The 20,669-nt window shown below is 34.8% G+C and overlaps 1 long non-coding RNA gene across 1 annotated transcript; it reads right to left on the reverse strand.

The window, feature by feature from the left end:
* Window positions 1-14,643: 14,643 nt before the first annotated feature.
* On the reverse strand, window positions 14,644-15,529 carry LOC113505916. Its single transcript, XR_003401667.1, has 2 exons — window positions 15,213-15,529; window positions 14,644-14,924 (listed from the first exon to the last, which is right to left on the reverse strand). It is a non-coding gene; the product is annotated as an uncharacterized LOC113505916 (long non-coding RNA).
* Window positions 15,530-20,669: the final 5,140 nt, after the last annotated feature.

The following is a 20,669-nucleotide window of genomic DNA, read 5'->3' on the forward strand; positions in this document are numbered from 1 at the left end:
AAAATAATATGCCATAGAAAACAATTTTATATTTGCGGTTTGGCAAGAACATTATGTATGGATTTTGACTGCATTGTTAACTTTGTTCGTTGTTTAAGTACCTATTCAATTGGATGAATACATACATAGAATAGAAAAGAATAATATAAATGTAATACACAGACTATCATTAATACAAATTAATACATAAAATTCATAATTCATTAAATTAATAAAGCTAAAACTCCATTGTATTGCGATAAATATTGTATGCGCGCTCGATAGATGGCGTTGTACGTGTCTGAATCGCGCTATGGTTTCGTTACAAAGCGCAGTCTAAGTAGTACTTCAGAATAATTCGACAATTTTCATTTGATAGCGCCACCTGTCTATGAAAAACCATTTCGAAACTAAAAAATATTGTAGTGATAATTGATATTCGGAGAACTTTACGTGTTATTTAGTTTAGTTTAGCTATAGTTTGTAAGTTAGTAGATATATATATGCATATATATATAAGTTTAAGCTTGTTTACATTAGAAGTAACGAAGTCTCAGAGAAGAAACAAAAGAGATAGAGATAGAGAATGGGTTCTAAGCAAAGCAGTAGCTGAAGTCCTAGAAATTATGACACCTAAAAAAAAAGAAAGAAATACACTTACAAAAAATAAATGAGATCCCACCAAAAACATTAAATGTAAAAAAATGCCAAGTCTCTCGATGCAGTCTTTCCATCGTAAAAAGTTTTGAGATCTCATAGAAGCCAAGTCCTATTCAAAATATTTTGTAGTTATAAATCAACATTTAGTAATTGTATCAATAGTTTTCTTTATATTATAATTATAGTGACTTGGCAATGAGCACAAATTAAAAGCTGCTTGATGCCTGGAATTATGTGCAAATGTTACTGACGAGACCAGTGATCAGATTATTTGTTATGTGTGAATCATGATGGTCACTACCGACTACATGCTCCAATACAATAATTAAGAATACCTTACGGGCCATCGCTTTATGAAAGTAAATGAATCGAGAGTACACTAAGACTGACTGCCGTTGCCGAAATTCGGTTGGGACGACACGGATAAACCAAAAGAAAATTAATTTTGTGATATTAATGTTTACGCGTGCGGTGTGTGTAACTTTCAACTCCTACAAATATGCCGTTTTATTTGTTTCTTCTTGTGCTCATTGCCAAGTCACTATAATTATAATATAAAGAAAACTATTGATACAATTACTAAATGTTGATTTATAACTACAAAATATTTTGAATAGGACTTGGCTTCTATGAGATCTCAAAACTTTTTACGATGGAAAGACTGCATCGAGAGACTTGGCATTTTTTTACATTTAATGTTTTTGGTGGGATACATCATTTCTAAAAATGTAGACTATCTAGCTATTACGGTTTATAAGATACAGCCTGATGACCGGCTCACAGACAGACAGCGGGCCAGTAGGCATAGGAATTTTTATCCTATTGGTACTTTAAATCCTTTTGCTTTTCTCCTCTCTGCAACCTTTCTGCCTGGACCCAAATGGTCTACAGATGTTATCAATTTATTTTGTCCATTTTTTTTTAAGTTAATCTTATGTATTCGGATTTTTTAATACGATTTGTAACAATGAAGGTGGTTCGATGCCACTTTTTTCACAAACTTATTTGTACATTATGATATTATTTATACCTATAGTACCTACATTATGCCCCAACATTGTTTCTACTGCCTAGCAGTGGTACTCATGTAGACTCGTACTATGTTCTTCGATATTATTCACAACATATTCTTAGAAGAAAAAACTTTATATCATCATCGACCTAGCCTTTTCCAACTATGTTGGGGTCGGCTACCAGTCAAACCGGTTTCAGCTAAGTACCAGTGTTTTACAAGGAGCGACTGCCTATCTGACCTCCTCAACCCAGTTACCTAGGCAACACGATACCAGTTGGTAAGACTGGCCGTCAGACTTCAAGCTTCTGACTACCTGTAACGACTGTCAAAGGTGTAGGAATAACAGCCAGGACCCACAATTTAACGTTCCTTCCGAAACACGGAGGAACTCGTTATGAAAAAGATGGTCACCCATCTACGGACCAACCGCGTCAAGCATAGCTTAACCTGTGATCGAATCACTTATGGTAGTTATTAGAACACAGTGTAAGGGGCCCATTTAGACGATGCGAGAAATATTGTGCAAGTTGTAATACATTGCTGGCGATCACATATCACGTTAGATACCCGAGCTGGACGACTGCACAATGTATTGCAACGTGCATGGTATTTCTAGAATCGTCTAAATGGACCCTTAGATTGCAAGTGAATTAACTACACACCTATTTTGCTAGCTCAATACGTTTTGTATTCCACGTATTTAATAGCATTAATATTGTTTTATACGTTTGCAATTTTTACGACAACGGTCATGTTCGAAGGATACGAGTCGAGATCTTGTTCTGGTTCATCGTGAATAATTCATGAGGGTTAAACGGACAAGACCCTCAGCGATCTTACAAGATATACGTTGATAACAATGAATTTGAAATAACGTTTTTAAAAATTATATTATTACACTAGCTGCTGCCCGCGACGTCGTCCGCGTGGTTTAAGTTAAAAGTTATGATTTATACCCGCCTTGTTTTTTTTTACACATTTTCCATTGTATCTTCGCTTCCATTAGTCGCAGTGTGATGGTATATAGCCTAAAACCTTCCCCGATGAATGGTCTATTCAACACAATATTTTTTCAATTCGAACCAGTAGTTCTTGAGATTAGCGCGTTCAAACAAACAAACTCTTCAGCTTTATACATATATTAGTATATTAGTATAGAGTATAGATATATTAGTATAGATGTTGTTTTGTGCACTGAAAGTTGTGACTTTTTTTTTTGAGAACACTGGACTATTCTTAACATATTATCCACCTACATAGCGATTTAAAAGTAAACGTCGTGTGTAATCACAGTTTTCAGTTTGCAGCACAAAGTCTGGCATGTAGGTAATCACTGTAATTATTTACCAACTATTGTGTGCTGCACATAATGCCACACACTGATTTCAGTTCAATGAATAGTGAGGCTATTAAAATTTGAGGCTTCCAAAAGTTGCAAATTTTCTGGTATTTTCTTTATAGTATTGTCTTGCTAGAATCTTAAAGACTTATTTTGAAAAAGATCGAAACCTAGTTGTATAGATTATGAACATTTTTATTTCTTTCAATCATGCTGTTATAACAACAAGAGATAGGAATGCAAAAAGAGATCAAGCAATTTGATTGTTATATTTGTGTCTAGCTCGCACTTGACCGGATTTTTTTATACATATCTTTGTTGTCACCCGCGTTATAGCTAAAGCTAATAAATAAGCCTTCAGGTACAATATAAAATCCTTTGACACAATATTTACTTACCCGCACTTATTCCAAGAAACGCGTTATGAAAAGCCCTGTACATAACTTTTCCTTTTGAATAATTGACGAAAACGTGACGAAGTCTTACTCCGAATCTTAATTTAGGTTTCGCTTATTTGGTCCTTTTTTATGTAGTTACATGTTTGGTTAAAATTCTAAGTAAGTTTTTGGTGGTTGCAGTATTAATGGGGTTGGTGTTAAAGGAGCGAGAATTTCCCTGTAGTTAGTGGTTTTCGCTACGACAAAATGCTTAGCTTCAGCGTTCACGATGGAAATTTCATGCCCTCCCTTCTATTTAGCTTCGGCTAGGTACCGTTTAATATTATGTAACAAAGGCTGCATTTTAATCGAGTTTATTTTAAGGTTGTTGCTACCGTTTTTATCGAATTGTGAAGCGAATTATATTGGTAATGATGAAAATGGCTATTAACTCCTCAAATCTTAATAAATATAAATTACGTGTCACTTTCCCGATTTACTTCATATTTGGACAGCAGTGTGCAGCTTGATCCAAGCGGCAATATTATGTTCTTACAAATTGTTTATTTATTACCTATTACGCGGACGAAGTCGCGGGCAACATCTAGATTATTTATATTTTAGATTTCTGTGTGAACAAGAATCCAGTATTCCGTTGCGTAAGTATTAATAATATAAGTAGGTACATCAAATGACTATGATTTATTTGCTAAGTAATAGTATGTTTGACCTCATCGAGTGACCTTATTGACATCATTAATATTGTTATGTTTCAGACACTAATTAACACGGGCTTGCCTAAGTAAATCGTGTGATAAACAATTAATTACTTATCAATAGACTGTTACAATAACTGCCCAGATAGACGAGTGGTTGAGGTCAACGCGTCAAACCCACTGCGAGCGACGTGCAGAGGTCTGCTGCGATCTCCGCATATGACAAGCGTTTGAGTGATCAACGAATTTTCTGAGTCTAGCTGTTTTTGAGCATGTGACTTGAATGTTTGTGCAATCCCTCGCGACCCAAGGATTCAATTCCTCAGTAAGTAAGTAAGTAAAAACCCAAAAAACTAATACAAATTATTCACTAAAATTTTGTATTTTCCATAGCTGTGTATCAAATGAACACAATTAAACTATTTAATTTTAAACACGATGAAGTATTAAGCAAATATAGGATAAATAATGTTTTTGCCAGTCGAAAATCAACAAATCCTAAATGAACCGAAATATTAATTAATAGTACGTTTCAACAAATTCCTAAACGAAATATGTTTCAATCTGTTCACGCTGAGTAAACTTGGACAAAACCCAATATGTTATTTAATAGATTTTCACGCTAATTAATAACAAACTAATTAATGGATGTCCGCACCAGATACATCTAAAAACAATGTCCGTAATGAACCTATGCGTACGTCATTTATTTAATGATTGTTTGCCAAATAGATTTATGTATGAGACGAATGCAAACACAATTTATAAACGAGTACTTACATCACTATCAATGTTCAAATATTGAAATGTTCGAGAGTTGCGTTTGCTCCTGAAACTGATTTGGCTTCGATTCGGTTCCGGTAACCAAAATTCAGTAGCGATCCAGTGTTCAGTGTAGGTCACACTCGTGCCGCTTCACGATTCAGAGCTAGTTGCGGATCTAAAATATACTCTCCTTATGGGTAAGGCCTCTTTGGGTTGGAAGTTGGTAGTCTCTGATTCTTACTGTCTAAACCTGCACCGTCGTTAAACTTCTCTCGCATTTAGGCCGGTACATGGCAATGCGTAGCAATTCTTCATGCATAGACTACGGGGCACCATCGGCGAATAGGGGCTTAGCTTTTTTTTGAAGACTGATGTGTACAATGTGTCAGCCTCTCTGCGTTGTACTGGAACCACAGATAATTCACGAAGTATACACCACGTTGAGAATGAATAGATGAACTACGAAGTCCGTTTCAATACGATTCCTTTCGCCAAGTCTTCATCAAGGTTATCATAACATGGCCTAATTAGTTGTCCAGTAAAAAATATACACTAACAAAATATATGAACGCCATGTTAACTTTTTAAAAGAAACTTAATAAGCTGCAAGTGCGATCGTGACTTGCACCAAGTACCCCCAACCGCATTTGAGCGGTGAAACTTTATCCATAATAACGCCTCATGTCAGTGACATAAAGATTACTTTCGTATGTAGTTTTCGCCTCACACGTGCGCGCGACTGTACGAAAGTTTTTCTTGTTAGTAGGTGCAAGTTTTCTTGTTAATCCACTGGGTTGAGTTAACTTAATATGCTTGCGATAATGGTATGTCGTTACTTTTATACTAATTAACGGTATAAAAGTTGATGATCCTTCCCTTGCAGTTTTTAATAGAAACCTGCGTAATATTCGCTTAGAGTTATTTATTTTGTGAATTGATAAATGATAGCGAAAATTGTTTTAAGAAATGAGAAATGTTTACTATAGAGTCCACCTCTAGAAAAAAAAACTACCATAGAATCCATAGCTTATCCTATTCTATATTAATGTATTCCATAAAAAAAATGTTTCTAAATTATATTTTTCATAATTAAACAATTACACATGTATATTGAAAAACCAGCCAAGTGTGAGTCGGATTCGCGACCCTGGGGATTCAAAATGAAGAATTTAGAATCTAAAACTATTGATCTATCCATTAGTGACTGTAATTAAAAAAAAAGCTTAACCATAATTTTCATTTTCATTTCATGATAAGTGCATATTAAAACTATGTAGTGCCTAGTGATAGACAGACGGACTGACAAACAGAGGGTGCCTTATTAATAGAGATCCGTTTTTGCCCTTTGGATACGAAAGCCAAAGCAATACAGGATTATAAAACATTCTCAGTTTAATTTCATCATCATTGAAATCGAAATACTGTATTAATCAGGTCACCAAAACAAAATTCAGGAGAAACGTATTCACGTCCCGCAGCTAGTACACTCGTGTATTTGTAACCAAGTGTAAATAAAACTCTACATTCGTGTCACGTAACTTAGGTATTCCTGAAAGTGACGTCAATGTCACGTAACATCAACGTCACAACGTAGTTACGCTATGTGAAGATAACTCAGAATTAGGTGACACTATTTATCAGTAAACAGACTTGATTTTCACCTTATGTAGAAAAATATGTTGTTGCTAGGTGTCAAAGGCTATATTTTCTTGTTTTTCGATATCTATACATCTATATATATATATCTATAGAATTGGAGTGTCTGTTAGTATTATTGAAAGAATCGTTTTTTACTTCATGCATTTGAATATGAATATGTGGTATATAGCTCTAAATAACATTTACAACTTCTGTCTGCATGTCTGTTTGTTTGTTTCAGTTAATCTCTGAACATACTGGACCGATGTTGACGGGACTTTTATTGGCAGGTAGCTGATGTAATAAGGAGTAACTTAACGTAACTTAGGCTACAGAAATGCAATAGCGTAACTTGAAGGCAGGCGAGGTGGTAGACTGAAAAACAAAAATAATTCCACTGACATTGATTGACGCACTAAAGATTTAATTAAAGTTAATAATATGTAAAACCATATTATTACGACCAATATATTAAGGACCATCCGCTGTTACCATCAGCGAGGTGTAAAGCGAATAATTTTAAACAATAGTAAACCAGTTTTATGAAGTAATCCCGTACTTAATACTACATAATACGCTGCGCTTAATTCTTTTGACGCTTATTATGTTCAAGTGTTAATGGCTGAAGTATGTAAGGGTTAAATAGGGCTTAATCAAAGTAAAGACCCCTGAAGTCTTTGTTTGACGTGAATATAACAAGTTGAATGAGTAACCCAGTTTCTTTCTTGAATGGAATGGGTTTGAAAATTTCAGTAGTTAAAGCTATTCCTAGATTTAAAGGTATCGGAAGGATCAGTAAATTACGTAAATAAAGAGACTTCGGGAGAAGTAAAATATATATAAAAAAAGTATTAGGAATGTAACATGTTCTAGTAATTTAATTAATAATGGTTTTACATTATGATAATGTAGTCTCAAAAATGATAATATTCATCTATTAAACAACGGTAATTTATAAAAAACCCATCAAAAGTAATCTTCTACATTTTGTTTTATTCAACTGTATAAATTTCAAGTAATATCTGACGCTGTTGAGGTTTGCAGCATTCTCGGGATATTCCAGTGGCGTCTGTCCAAGCATCGATGCAATATTAAAGTGCTTTGCTGCACGACGTGACTGCAGAGCGCTGAGGTAAATGTCCCATAATATCAGCTATAGTGAGAAAACGCGGGAGTTTTAGAAAACACAGATGCTATATTTCTTAGATGTTTATCGTAGTTGGCACGGGAATATCTCGTTTCTTCCAGTTTGGTTTGTATGCTTTTATTTTTCTTGTAGCTATATCATTGTTGATTTTTTTTTTTAATTTAATATAAATATTTTTCCACTTTGACGAAATTATTCTAGATTATATCTAAGGCTTGGAAAACTTTTCTTACTGATTGAAACCAACAGCGTAGAACACGCTGTTGGTTTCGATCAGGCTTTACAATTTTCGAAGGATCTTGGAAAATTTAACTACGGAAAGAAAAATAATAAACCGTTGGTTAGGTAATGAAAAGATTACAAAAACCAGTACGCAATTTAAAAAGTCATCAAGATGCTTTTCTTCAACGATTTGTTTCTAAATCTAAATTTAGAATGCCAAATGCTTTGTTTTTCTAAAAAATAATCAAGCAAGGGCAGAAAGAAAACTTCTTTTTCAATTTCTCATATCAGATTTTCTTGTCAAGGCGCAAAACACGTGAAGTTTCAGTCACAAGAGACAGAATTAAAGTCATATTTCAAAGCTTCAAGATGGCTGACGCAATGAGCGAGTCTTGTTATCCTTTTGCATAAAAGTGCGATGGCGAAATAGGCAATATTTGAATTAAAAAGATCTATTTCTATAACTCATATAACCAATAAACTATTTTGTTTATTTTGCATTTCGTTTTTTTTTCAGGAACGCCGTGTTTTTCACTGCATACAAAAATTTAACGGTTTAATGATTGTTTGAAAGTTTTGTCTGCAATAAAACTTAGTGTTAGATTAGAGTAAAATTATAACGTATACCCTTTTCACGGCCAAATAGTTGGACCAATAATTTTTTAAACAATAAAAATATGGGTTTTTATCCGAATTCGTTAAAGGATGCTAATATCTTTGTAATTTTAATCGAGATCACACCGGTCCAAGCCGGCTAAAGCTAGTATAACATACAGCCGAACGGCTATAAATTTTATAATTTTAGTAAACGCAAACCTGACCTATATCAACTCTGTCTAACTGATCGCTTAGGTAATGTATTCGGTTCTAGGTCGGTCTGAACTTCTCGAGACAGCCGAACTAAGTTCCGAAGTGGGGATGAGAATAACTTGTATAGATAAGCTTCATATTAATATCTAAAGGCGTGTATAAATACCTCATAAAATGTAAAATATCGAGAATATGTTGTAGGCACTTGTAGGTACCATTCATCCCATTTAACTCTTTATTCTATTACTATGTAATAGTTTTTCTAAGAAAATAATTAATTCTGAAAGATTTATTCAGGTGCGGATCAAACAAAAGACTCGCTTAAGTTTTGTTAAATAGTTTTCTTTTGTATTTTTTAACTTTGTTTTTGAAAACAATTTAATGCTAAATAATATTTTCTTTCTAAATAAGTGTTCTTGTATTTTATGCATCAAGGCAGACGCGACAATCTTTTGTAGACGCTCCTTAAATAAGAACGTAAATGTTTGCTTATGTAAAGACGGCGGGCGTCATGCCGCCTGCATTGTGCAAGCGTTTTCATAATTTAAACAGTTGTTTTTTATTTAAGAAAACTACTTCTTAGCTAAGTGGACAAGCCCCCACTGCTGCGAGTTTATGACTAAAATATTTTAAACTTAAATAGTTTGGGTAATATATTAGATTCCTTTTTGAAGAAGTTAAACCGAGATTAAATAAAAAAAAAACATAATTGAAAAAAAAAAGCGTTCAACAAGATTCGAATTTTAAGAATCGTTTCTCCATTCAGCACAGCCCGGTTCAAGAATCTCTTCAGCCCAATAAGATTTCATTTATTTTAAATTCGAATACCGAATGCTATAGCTTGCAAGCCACGCTTCTAACGATCAAGTACGTGTAACACGTGCCACTTAAAGGCCTATTCAAACTAGACGGCCTCTAGACAATGTTACATCGCATTAGAATAGAAAACGAAAATAACCTTCAAATATATCGGAATGTCATTCTTTCGACTTTTCTGCCGCTGTGTGATTTAATACATGCTGCAACTAGGTCTGTGGCATATACCGGGCGGTATTTTTACCACTCGGTTGTCCGTGCAAAAATACGGAGAAAGTCAAATTTTCTTAGATGTGAATATTATTATACTCACAGGATTTACTCTGCCGTATACAGTAGCGAATACCACTTAGGTCTGAATAGGCCTTTAATCCTCGATATGTATCTGGTTGTTGTATTTTTAATGGCAATTACATGCGCCTGCCAGTGTGCACGGAGGCGCAATGCGAACTTATTAAAGTTAAATTCACCGCCTTCCAAGCACTTACATCGACCGTTAGAGCTCGTGGAAATTGGCCGTACCACTACCAACCTTTTACATGCCCGAGAAAATTATGAACGATAAAAGTATGAATTTAATAAGGTATCAAATAAATCATGATTAAAAAAATATGATTGCTATTTTGTCGCGCTCCTTTGTCGCTAGCTTTACGTTGGCGTTGGCGTTTTATTTAAATTATTCAAAGGAATAGAAAACATGGTTGTTCGAGAGATTTCTTTTGAGGTAATCAGAGAGGGCGGTGTTGTTTTACTCTCATTTTAACGTTGCTTTGTTGTCAGACGCGGTCTAAAAAATGGTCAGCTTCAAAGCATTGTGGTGTATCAACGTAATTAAATTCAGTGTAATGGAATGCCCTTTCTGCATAAAATATAGTGTTTATAGAGAAGGTGAGAGGGTAAGTCGTCGCGACAAGGATTGTGTGGGTTTTATTAAAAAAACTTCTTTTAACTTTTAAAAACTTTTTTTTTGTATTCTTACTGAGAAGAGCTTATGCTTGAATCGATTGCCGAGGCAATACATTACAGTTACGAGATTTTTGTACATAGCTCAAGTATTTTTTGTTAAACTAAGCCAAGTTAACCGTAGACACTATACGGACCTCACATGCTTGCAACTTAGTAATTGGTGCAATTTAACACTTTGCTGAATTACTTCGCTCTAACAAAAACGCGAATTAAAATAATAACGCCATTTATCGTTAGCGTAATAACAAAATGAATGTAGTAATAACATGAATAGTTCCGAATTGAAAAGGAAAGTTTGAGTAATAAATTCAAGCACTTCAAATTAGTGTTGTGAAGGTGTGATATCCGAACCGCGGATACGGATATGAAACTTCAGGCATTTCCGTCATAACTAGCGGATACGTAGCCGGTAATGTCTTAAAACTAATGTTTTTAGAACAGGGCTTTGTCTGGTTAACTCGCTTTCAAGGAAAGATTTTGTACGTGTTTGAATTAGGTTTATTTATTCCTAGGCCACGAATGTAGTACCTACCAAATGTCAGAATAATGTGTTTAAGATAAATATGCTATGGAAGACAACGGAGCAGGTACTACATAACTTTCTAGAGTATATTTAAATAAAATACTAACATGTAATAAATAAATGATCTTGCTTATTATAGATATTCGGTCTTGTGTGGAAATCGAAGCCATAACCTCAAATATAGCAAATGCTTCCAGTTTAATTTTAATTGACGCACAGTTGCAAGACTGTTTTGCAACTATTATGTCGCCAGGGCTTGCTCTACTTGTAATGCCGTGTTCCATCAAAAACAAATGAACTTATATTTCAAAGTGAAGTGCAAATGCGATGTAATTTTTCTCGCCGCAGTTTTTTGCATTCTAATTAGTTAGAGTGCACGCTAGTGAATTATTAAAACTTGTGCGGTATGAAAGTCTTAGCAATCTAGTGGAATTTGTGTATGCGACGCAGGTTACAAAGATTGTAAGTCATAATGTGGTATATATCTAACAACCTAAGTAAATACATACATATATATATTATTATTTTGTTTGTATTCGGTAGGTAGACATCTCTAACTGGTTATACAACCTGGTAACTATCATTTTCACATACGGTACATCACTAAGCCTGCAGTAGAAGGAAATCAACATGGACCGAGTGTGAGTTTAAATTGTAAAGGTTTACTTAGCGAGAACTTGCGTCAGTTCTGTTACTGCGGAGTTTGCTCTATGAGAATGTATGGCTTATGTAAATATCTCCTTATGTAATAACGTCATTGGGTTATTATTCGTAGTGTCTTAGTTATGGGGAAATTAAAACCTTAGTGCGTTAGTAGTTGTTTTTTAAAATAAACAGTTAATTTTTTTTTTGTATTTATACACTGGTGGATCTGTCATTCAAGAGTGGAAAGTAGCTTCTAGCAGATAATAAAACTTCTCCTATTTAAATTTTGCTAAAGTATTTGGGATTAAAATTAAAAACCATTTTATACAACATTTAAAAACAAAACTAGTACTTCTAAGAAAAACGCGAATTGTAATAATTTAAATAAATTTATTAAATAATTACGAGACAGAATAGAAGTCTATTAAAGTTCTTTCTAACTTTTTAGGAATTTTCTAAATTCTATTTAAGGGTAAATCTTTAATGTTATCAGGAATAACATTGTTATAAGTACAGGAGTCTTTATCATGATTTAATCAAGTACTGTTTATTGTCCAAGAGTTTCGTTTAATCCTTCGAGTTTCTTTACGTTACGTTCAGAGTTTCAACAGACTAACTACGCAAGTACAAACTGCAAAACGTGCACAGAACACAGGAGTTTATTTATACTTTTACTTATACAATTTAAGAAATAATTTTCTTATATAGTAAGACTATTGTTAAATAGGTAGAGATTGCTACTTTAGGTTATGTGAAACCTTAGCCCGTAGGTAAGTGTCAATCTTATGGGAAAAATGAAACAAATGCATGAACCGTGATAGCTAACCAGTGAAATTTTCTCAGTCAAGTTTATCCAGTTAGACAATTCAATTATAATATCATGAAAAAGACCTACAAGCATAATAAAACACTAACACATAACTACAGATTCGGTCATGAGTCCGGTATATAATAAAATAAAGGGTTCAAAAAAACGACGAAGCGCTTCGAGAAAAGGTAGGTAGTGCCCGTGCGCTTCGCTTGGCTCGTCTTGGCGGGGGCACTACCGTGCCCCCAGATACTCTATTAAATAAATAATAATAATAAATAATAAACCCCTCGGGGCTAGTCGTTCTCTCTCTCCATGGGAATAACGCAAGACCAGAGGGCATATTAGTATGCTTTTTCAAACCTTGAAATATAAATAAAAAATGTATCTGAAGGTCTATATAGGAGCATACATCCGCAGGGCAGCTTGTGGCGAGCTGTTTGTGAGTAGCGACACAACGGAACCTGAATGCCTCAGGGGGTCACTCTTTATGGGGACTCCCAGCTCTTTCTTGCCTTAACTGGCTGGCTAGAGAGGGGTCGCTAGAGCTATATGCTCGGGGGTGGAAGTGTCTAATGGCGTAATAACGAGGAAACCCGCTCCGGGTCTGTAGCCCGCGATGGTGAAATCGGTGTCGCACCTCTCTACACCCCTAGCCGCTCGCACTGGTGTTGCCCACCTGCTATTAATCGTGACGGTGTCATAGGGGGCCCATCTAGTGAGCGGCGAGTCACCGCCTGCCAATTTATTTACATTACCATGTGTAGAGAGGCAGGTGTCATAGTTTTCTGGAAAATCCAACTAACTGGTCCACATAACTTATCATAATATAATAGCCTAATTGTTCATACACAAATTCTTGCAATAGTTTTGTATCTACTTGATTCTTCATGTCCGTTCTCCCATAGAGCGGAGGTGAATGATCCCTAGTAGATACCCCATCACATATTAGATTAAAATTCTCAACAAGGCCTCTACATGTTGGACCTGTGTCCCCGTGCAAGCCTTTAAAAAGGACCGGGTCTCTTCACATGAAGTGATCCCGTGACTATAAAGAGATATAAATAATAATATTAAATAAATATGACGTATTTTTTCTCTTCTTTCGTTAACAAAAAATAAAGGGATACAGTGATTTAAAATGTCATGTGACGTCACTTACCAGTACGCTTTTTACTAGCAAGTGATGTTTTTACCCACCACTAGGATACTTAAGTGTTTTTTATTATCCTTTAAAGAAAATACAGTTCTAGATGTTTCAGAAAAAAAAGATTTTTCATTCCAAAAATATTCCAAATTCTGAGTAAAAGAGACTCTTGTTTACCTTCAGTACTTTCGTCTGAGTTATCAGAGTCCCTAACAGCCCATGTTACTTAGCCCGGCTCTCGGTTAATTATAATAAATTATCATAGGTTCCATCCGGCCTCTGCCGTTTCTCATGTAGCTTTCAAGGGTCCATCATTTTGAAACTTGATGTTACTTTACTTGGAGGTATAGAAGTGGAATTATACCGGTCTTTTGTACTACTGCAGATCAAAAGCTTTTCTCGTATAGGACTTAGGTAACTGTTTCTATTTAGAGTTTTGGGTGCTGATATTATTTTAGACATGAGTACAAACATCTATTTCGTCCGTTAGATTGAATTGATTGAAAAATGATTTAATACTCGTGTGACGTCACTTACCAGTAGTCTTTTTACTAGCAAGTGATGTAAATAGCCCCCACTACCATACATGTTATCATCTTGCTCCTAATCAACCCACCATTTTTTTTTGAAATCAGAAACAGTAAAATAGACTATATAGGGTAAGGTCGCCTTAGTCGTACCAGTTCAAGGAAAATAGCTATAATTTCTATTGTAATATAAATAAAAGAAAAATCTTTGCATATATAAATACTTCATTTATTAACGAATCAACAAAGACTAATAAGACATATAAAAATCTTTTAATAAAATGATTTTTATAGGTTTTACAAAAACCTTCCTTCGGTACGACTTAGGCAACCGGTTGCCTTAATCGTACCACCCATAGCCTAAGTCGTACTTAGAGTAAACATATATCTTTCCAACTAGAATTCTAAGGCCAATTAAAAAACTGCGTAGACTTATATGCTACGAGACCAGTTTCAGTCTTACTTATAAATATAACAATAAAAAAACGTTAGTAGTAGTTTCGTAATAATGAGTACCTTTGGGAAATAAAACTATCATTTTTAAAATGCATATATCACAAATGTAATTTTTAGTTTTAATTTCGAGATCTGCACATAAATCATGTACCCATCCTTTGCATTTAATACATAGGGTCATATTTTCTTTGCGATCTTGTTTAGTGTTGTTAGTTTGCACAACCAATTTTCTTTAGCATCTAGTTTCTTATCTTTGTTAGATTTTCTGTCTATCTTTCTTTTTTTATTTGTGAATTGTGTTCCTTTTTGTGTTCATCTATGTCATCTTGCTTCCAAGAGTTATAAATTTTCTTTGCCATATTGATCACCTAAAGGAAAAAAAAAATAGCAAAAAATATCTCTGTAACACCTAAGTCGTACCGGTACGAATTAGGAAGTTTATGCAGGTACGAGTTAGGCAGCGGGGTGTACAAAGTTAAAAACCAAAATTAAAAACATAACCTAGAAACCGTTTACCATTTAACCTAGCCCATATCAACCAGAAAACACTATAAAAACAGACATGAATCAAAAAAATATTCGTTTCAACACAATCTTTTGTGAAATTGCTTATGAATGACGTAAAAAAATTAGTGAAAACTGTGCAAAAAACTTACTTTTTCATTTTTTTTTGATCGCGAATTCCGGCAAGCCGCCGCGTGTTGCTGTTTACCCGTGGTACTTAGTAGAACCATATTGCACTGTTAGATGCCATCTTTTCATGACGGGTGCGCAGATATCGACGTGGTACGACTTAAGCGCTGGTACGACTAAAGGTACTTTACCCTATATTATTATTATAACACACAACACTGTTATAATATATTTAGTCAAAGACTCTATTGTAAAAGCTATATCTACAATAAATACAACAAATGAAGAAAACAATATCAAGCAATAATATTTGATTAGCCCGCAATCAGACGAAACGTCCACTGATTGAGAGAGTTATCAACACGCTGAAGTTCGGCAACTTTCGGCAAAGTTCGGTAAGTTTCGGGAGGCCAACCTGACGTGGACGTGACACTTGGTAACTTTCCTCTTTACACAATGTATGTGACGTCGATAAACATTTGTTAAATACTTGTATGAAGGCATACAATTGCGGTAGATAAAGGTTTGCTGTACTGCATCAATTTTAAGGCTAAAAGTAGGTATTAAAGAGATTTAATATTTTTTTTAAGAACAAAAACAAAAAAACGTCCGAACCGAGCTTGATAAATGAACCATGCGACCCACTTTTGTATCCAAATGCCACCTATTTCACGTTACCTAAATGAAAGAAGAATCGACAAAATCGATTAATCCAGTCCGAAGTTCTGAATAAAAAACATAAAAAATCAGGCAAATTGAAACCTCTTCCTTTTTCAAGAAGGTCGAAAGTATGTCGTCAAAAGTCAGTATTGTTTCCAAATATATAACTGTTTGTCACCACTAGCTGTTGCTCGCGACTTCGTCCCCGTGGGTAGAAGATATAAGTTATGATTTATACCTGCCCTGTTTTTTTAACATTTTCCATTACTGTATCTTCGCTCCTATTAGTCGCAGCGTGATGGTTTATAGCCTAAAGCCTTCCTCGATGAATGGTCCATGCACAACACAAAAAGAATTTTTCAATTTGGACCAGTAGTTTCTGAGATTAGCGCGTTCAAACAAACAAACAAACTCTTCAGCTTTATATATTAGTATACATATACATTAAGTTTAAAGAGGATAGTAGGTAGAAGTTAATGAAGGTACTTTTAAAATCAATGCATTCCTTTAAAAAGTGTTGAAGATGTTCCAACATAAACAGTTATTTCCAGTTAACTGAACTACAAACTGCTAAAGAACTATTTAAAAAAGGTAGTTTAGTTCTAGTTCTTTTAAAGTTTCCGAGTTTATCAACTACGGAGAACAAATTATTCAGCCAAGTTAGAAGTGCACTAAGACAAATGGGACTCTTTGGTGTATTTATGAAAGGGACGTGTTATACTTGTGTTTCTAATAACTATGATGAATCACTGCCGCAAACAACGCATAGTGGAAAAAAGTGTTAACTTCTATGCAAAGTTTTTAAGGTATTGAGATATAAAAATAAATAACAATGTAACTTTTGGATTGGCTGTCTGTCCAACCGTCTGTATCCAGGCTGTATATGATGTACCGAAATAGCTAAAGTTGATTTTTTTAAAGATTATGTATTTTTTCTTCTTCTTGATATAAGTAAGGACATGGTATAAACTATAGTCATAAAATTCATGAGTGACCATTTTCTATTGCTACTTTGTATTTATTTAGCCTATTTTTATTTAACGATTGACTGTTTGTTTGGTGGCCCTGACTCCTAAACCGGAGGTCGTGGGTTCAATTCCCATCCGGGACAAATATTTGCGGGATGGGCTTAATTTACTTTGTTGTGTCTGGGTGTAATTTTAGCTGTAATATGTAGTATTTGGAAATATGTCATTCGTTGTCTAGTTCTCATAATACAAGCTTTCCTTAGTTTGAGACTAGATGGCGTTGTGCGAAATTGTATTATATTTTCCACTGATGTAACTCGGTCACCAATGCATTTACATTACTTTGTCGATCGAAGCAACGCTCTACATTTATATTTCTCTGTCGATCTTTTTATAACTCAGACGAAGTACATTTTTACTGCAAACTTGCAGGCAAAAAATAGCGCGAAATAAACCAAGGAATAAAATTATTTAAATTCAACCCACGAGCCGCGCTCGGTATTCTTAGATGATATTTTTTACTATTTATACTTTCGCAGCAGAGTTTTATATAATAAACTTTTTGTTAGGCGTTTGTAGAGCTCCTGAGAAACCAGCGAAACTTTTTTACTTTTCTCGCTATACTAACGAAATAAGAAAAAGTGTCCGTATAAACAAGGATGTCTGTATTTGGTGTAAAACTACAGGTATTGTGGTAGCGAAATGTGAAAGTATTCGCTTTTGTTTCGAAGGCAAGCAAATATACTTAAATAGACAAACCAATCTTTTTCTGAGTCTCTAATGTATGAAATTTCAGAATATCAAAAATAACTAGTTTCTTAACTACTGAAACGCATGTTCAATGCACTTTAAAATGTTTTTCGTATAATAGTTAGTCTGTATGATGACTGGCCTGTTGATCTACTGGTTAGTGATTAGATGCTGGTATAATGGCTGTTTTACTGGATGTTATGGGTTCGATTCCCTCCCAGGAAAAATAAAATGTTTTTCAGTATTCGGTTATGGGTCCTACAAATGGACACAATGTGTTCATTTTGGCTATTACAAAGTCAATCGGATTGCTACTTGATGAATCAGAGTTATTCTGTGAACTTCATTGACTAATAGCTTGTTGGTTACACAATTGTATCGTAAGCAATCTACCCAATCATTGGAGACGAGTATTTGTTGAACTTTAAAACCCACTTTCACAGTTCACTCATACACTAATTTAAAATATCATTTTTGTAAGTATCAAATTAATTTATTATGATGACAATAACATTAAATCAATACAATTGGTCACACTCCAATTAGATGACCGTTCAAAGCGATGCTTAACTACGATTGTGTGTTAATATAGCGGTAACAGAAAAACATAATCTGTACACAAAAACTATCCATCTATTCCGGTTCATTAGTTTCGGCTGAGTGACAGAGGGATATACAACGATAAGAGAGTTCAGTTTAAACCCTTTGGATTTGAAATCGTAAAGACTAGAAGCCATCTTAACTTTAATTGGCGACCTCCGTGGTCAAGTGGCACACGCACCGGTTTCAAGGTGTCGCTAGCTCTGAGGTCCCGGGTCCGCTCCCCGGTCTGGTCAATGTAAAAAATCACATTTCTACATTGTCTCGGGTCTGGGTGTTTGTGGTACCTTCGTTGTATCTAAATTCCATAACACAAGTGATTTAGCAACTTACTTTGGGAACAGAACAATGTATGTGATGTTGTCCGTATTTATTTATTTTATTTAAAAAAAATCTAAACTAACTTTCGTGAGGATGAAATTCAACTCGTGACGACCGGAGTCCTTAGTTAGCTCATAACTAAGGAACTTGAACGATCTGGTTGTGTAGTGGTTTCTTAGGTTTACGCGAATATTAGACATTGAAATGAAACTACTTTTACGGATTTTATCGCGGTTTAATTTTAGATTTTAGTTCCCGACGTTTCGAAACCTTTGCAGGTATCATGGTCACGGGCAGACATGGTCACAGACAGATCTGGTTGTGTCCGAAACTAGTCGGACAATCCCGATTAATACGCGTGAGAAAACCGTTGCATCATTTAATAACAGGTTAATTGTTATCTTGGTTTTTATCTTAACTAAGATGAAAGGGACCTTATTAAAGAACAGTTCAACACCATCCATTATTCTATTTGAGATTGGCACAGCTGTCTAGGTAATGTGCCTAAGTCTACCGCAGTAATAAATTACCTATTCGTAGCAACAAATAAGATTGATGTAGCTTCTAATAAATTATGTAATTAACGTAATTGTGTAGGTGTTAGGAATACTCAAGTCTGAATAATCTTTACGCTATATATAATAACGCCTGTTTGTCCGTCCGTCCGTCTGTCACCAGATTGAATCTAATGAATGATGAAATCTAGAAACTTAATTTTTTCACGAATTGGATGTTTAAATCAGCTTTACAAATAAAATTAATTTATCTTTACAAACTTAAAATATTCGTAGCAGTCCAGGGAAGTTCATGTACTGCGAAAAACTATGTTAAAAAAATACTATATTTATTAAAATAAGGAATAAAGTTTTCATCAACATATTTACTGTTATTTGATTGCAGAGTGAATATATTGTTCTTCCTCTTAACCCGTAGCATCTATGGGACATATTTGTTCAAGGAACCGTTTCTAAACGTCTATAAAATTTCACTTTGTCAGAGCCTGCGTAACCCTCGTCCTTTAAATCTGGCCTATCGTTTTCCCATCGTATGAAGCCTTCTTCTCCGCAATGCTTAACCAATTTATGTCTTATATGTTTGAGTGTAAGTGCAAAATTGAATTACAAATTCAGTTACCACGTTGCTTTAGTTGATCGTCTAACATAAAGTTATTTCACCCACAAAATAATTTAGTTAATGTTCCGTCAATTTTGTTTTTCCGAGATAATCACCAGATTTGGACTATGCGCAAATACATATGTAATACTAGCTGTTGCCCGCGACTCCGTCTGCGTGGGCTTCAGTTTACAGCGTTAGGTGGTCTCCGTTTCCATTCAAATACATCACCTTAGTGATTGTATACGCCTTTTCAATTTTGACTCAGGAACTATTAAAAAAAATCTTTTCTATGTCAATGGCTATATGCATGCCAAATTTCATCCAAATCCGTTCAGCCGTTTTTGCGTGATTGGGTAACAAACATCCAAATTCACACTTTCACATTTATAATATTAGTAAGGATTAATCAAAGTAAAATTGGAAAAATAATGTAGTACTTATCTACAATGAATTACCAAAAAGAAACAACACTATATAGTACCGTTCTTGCAAAGTGTCACAGAGTAAGCGAGCATTTTGTGTGAAATTAGCGAGCAATGATAAAAAAATTGTATGTGCATTCGCGTAGAGAACGATTTCATAGCAGCTTGAAAATCGGTCTCCGAGCGAGTGTCGCGCTTAACGAGACCCTCGTGAAACTCCATGGAACCGCGTATCACACCGAAGTGCAATAATAAACTTTATTATTAAATACATTGTAACATTATGCTGTGCAACATTTTACTTTTCATACTCTGAATATAAAGCTGAGAATGTCTGTATTACATACATCTTACTTGAATTGCTCATAAAGTTTTAAAACCCCTCTATGTTGCATGACGTTTTTCACGTGATAAAATTATTTGGTATTGACGTTACAAGGCAATACCGACGAAATGCTCGACAGGATAGTATGTCAGTGACGAACAAAAGCAGTGCAATAGACAGATGCTTACAACACGGATGAGAAAATCCATGATCTGGACAAAAGCTAAGCTTAGCTTAGCTTAGCTGTGTGTGGTGGCGAATTACACGCACACGACGCTCAGAATCCAGAAATACGGCCGCCTATTACACCGATGCGTA

The sequence above is a fragment of the Trichoplusia ni genome, chromosome 2, assembly GCF_003590095.1.
Source record: "Trichoplusia ni isolate ovarian cell line Hi5 chromosome 2, tn1, whole genome shotgun sequence".
NCBI classification, from domain to species: Eukaryota; Metazoa; Arthropoda; class Insecta; order Lepidoptera; family Noctuidae; genus Trichoplusia; species Trichoplusia ni.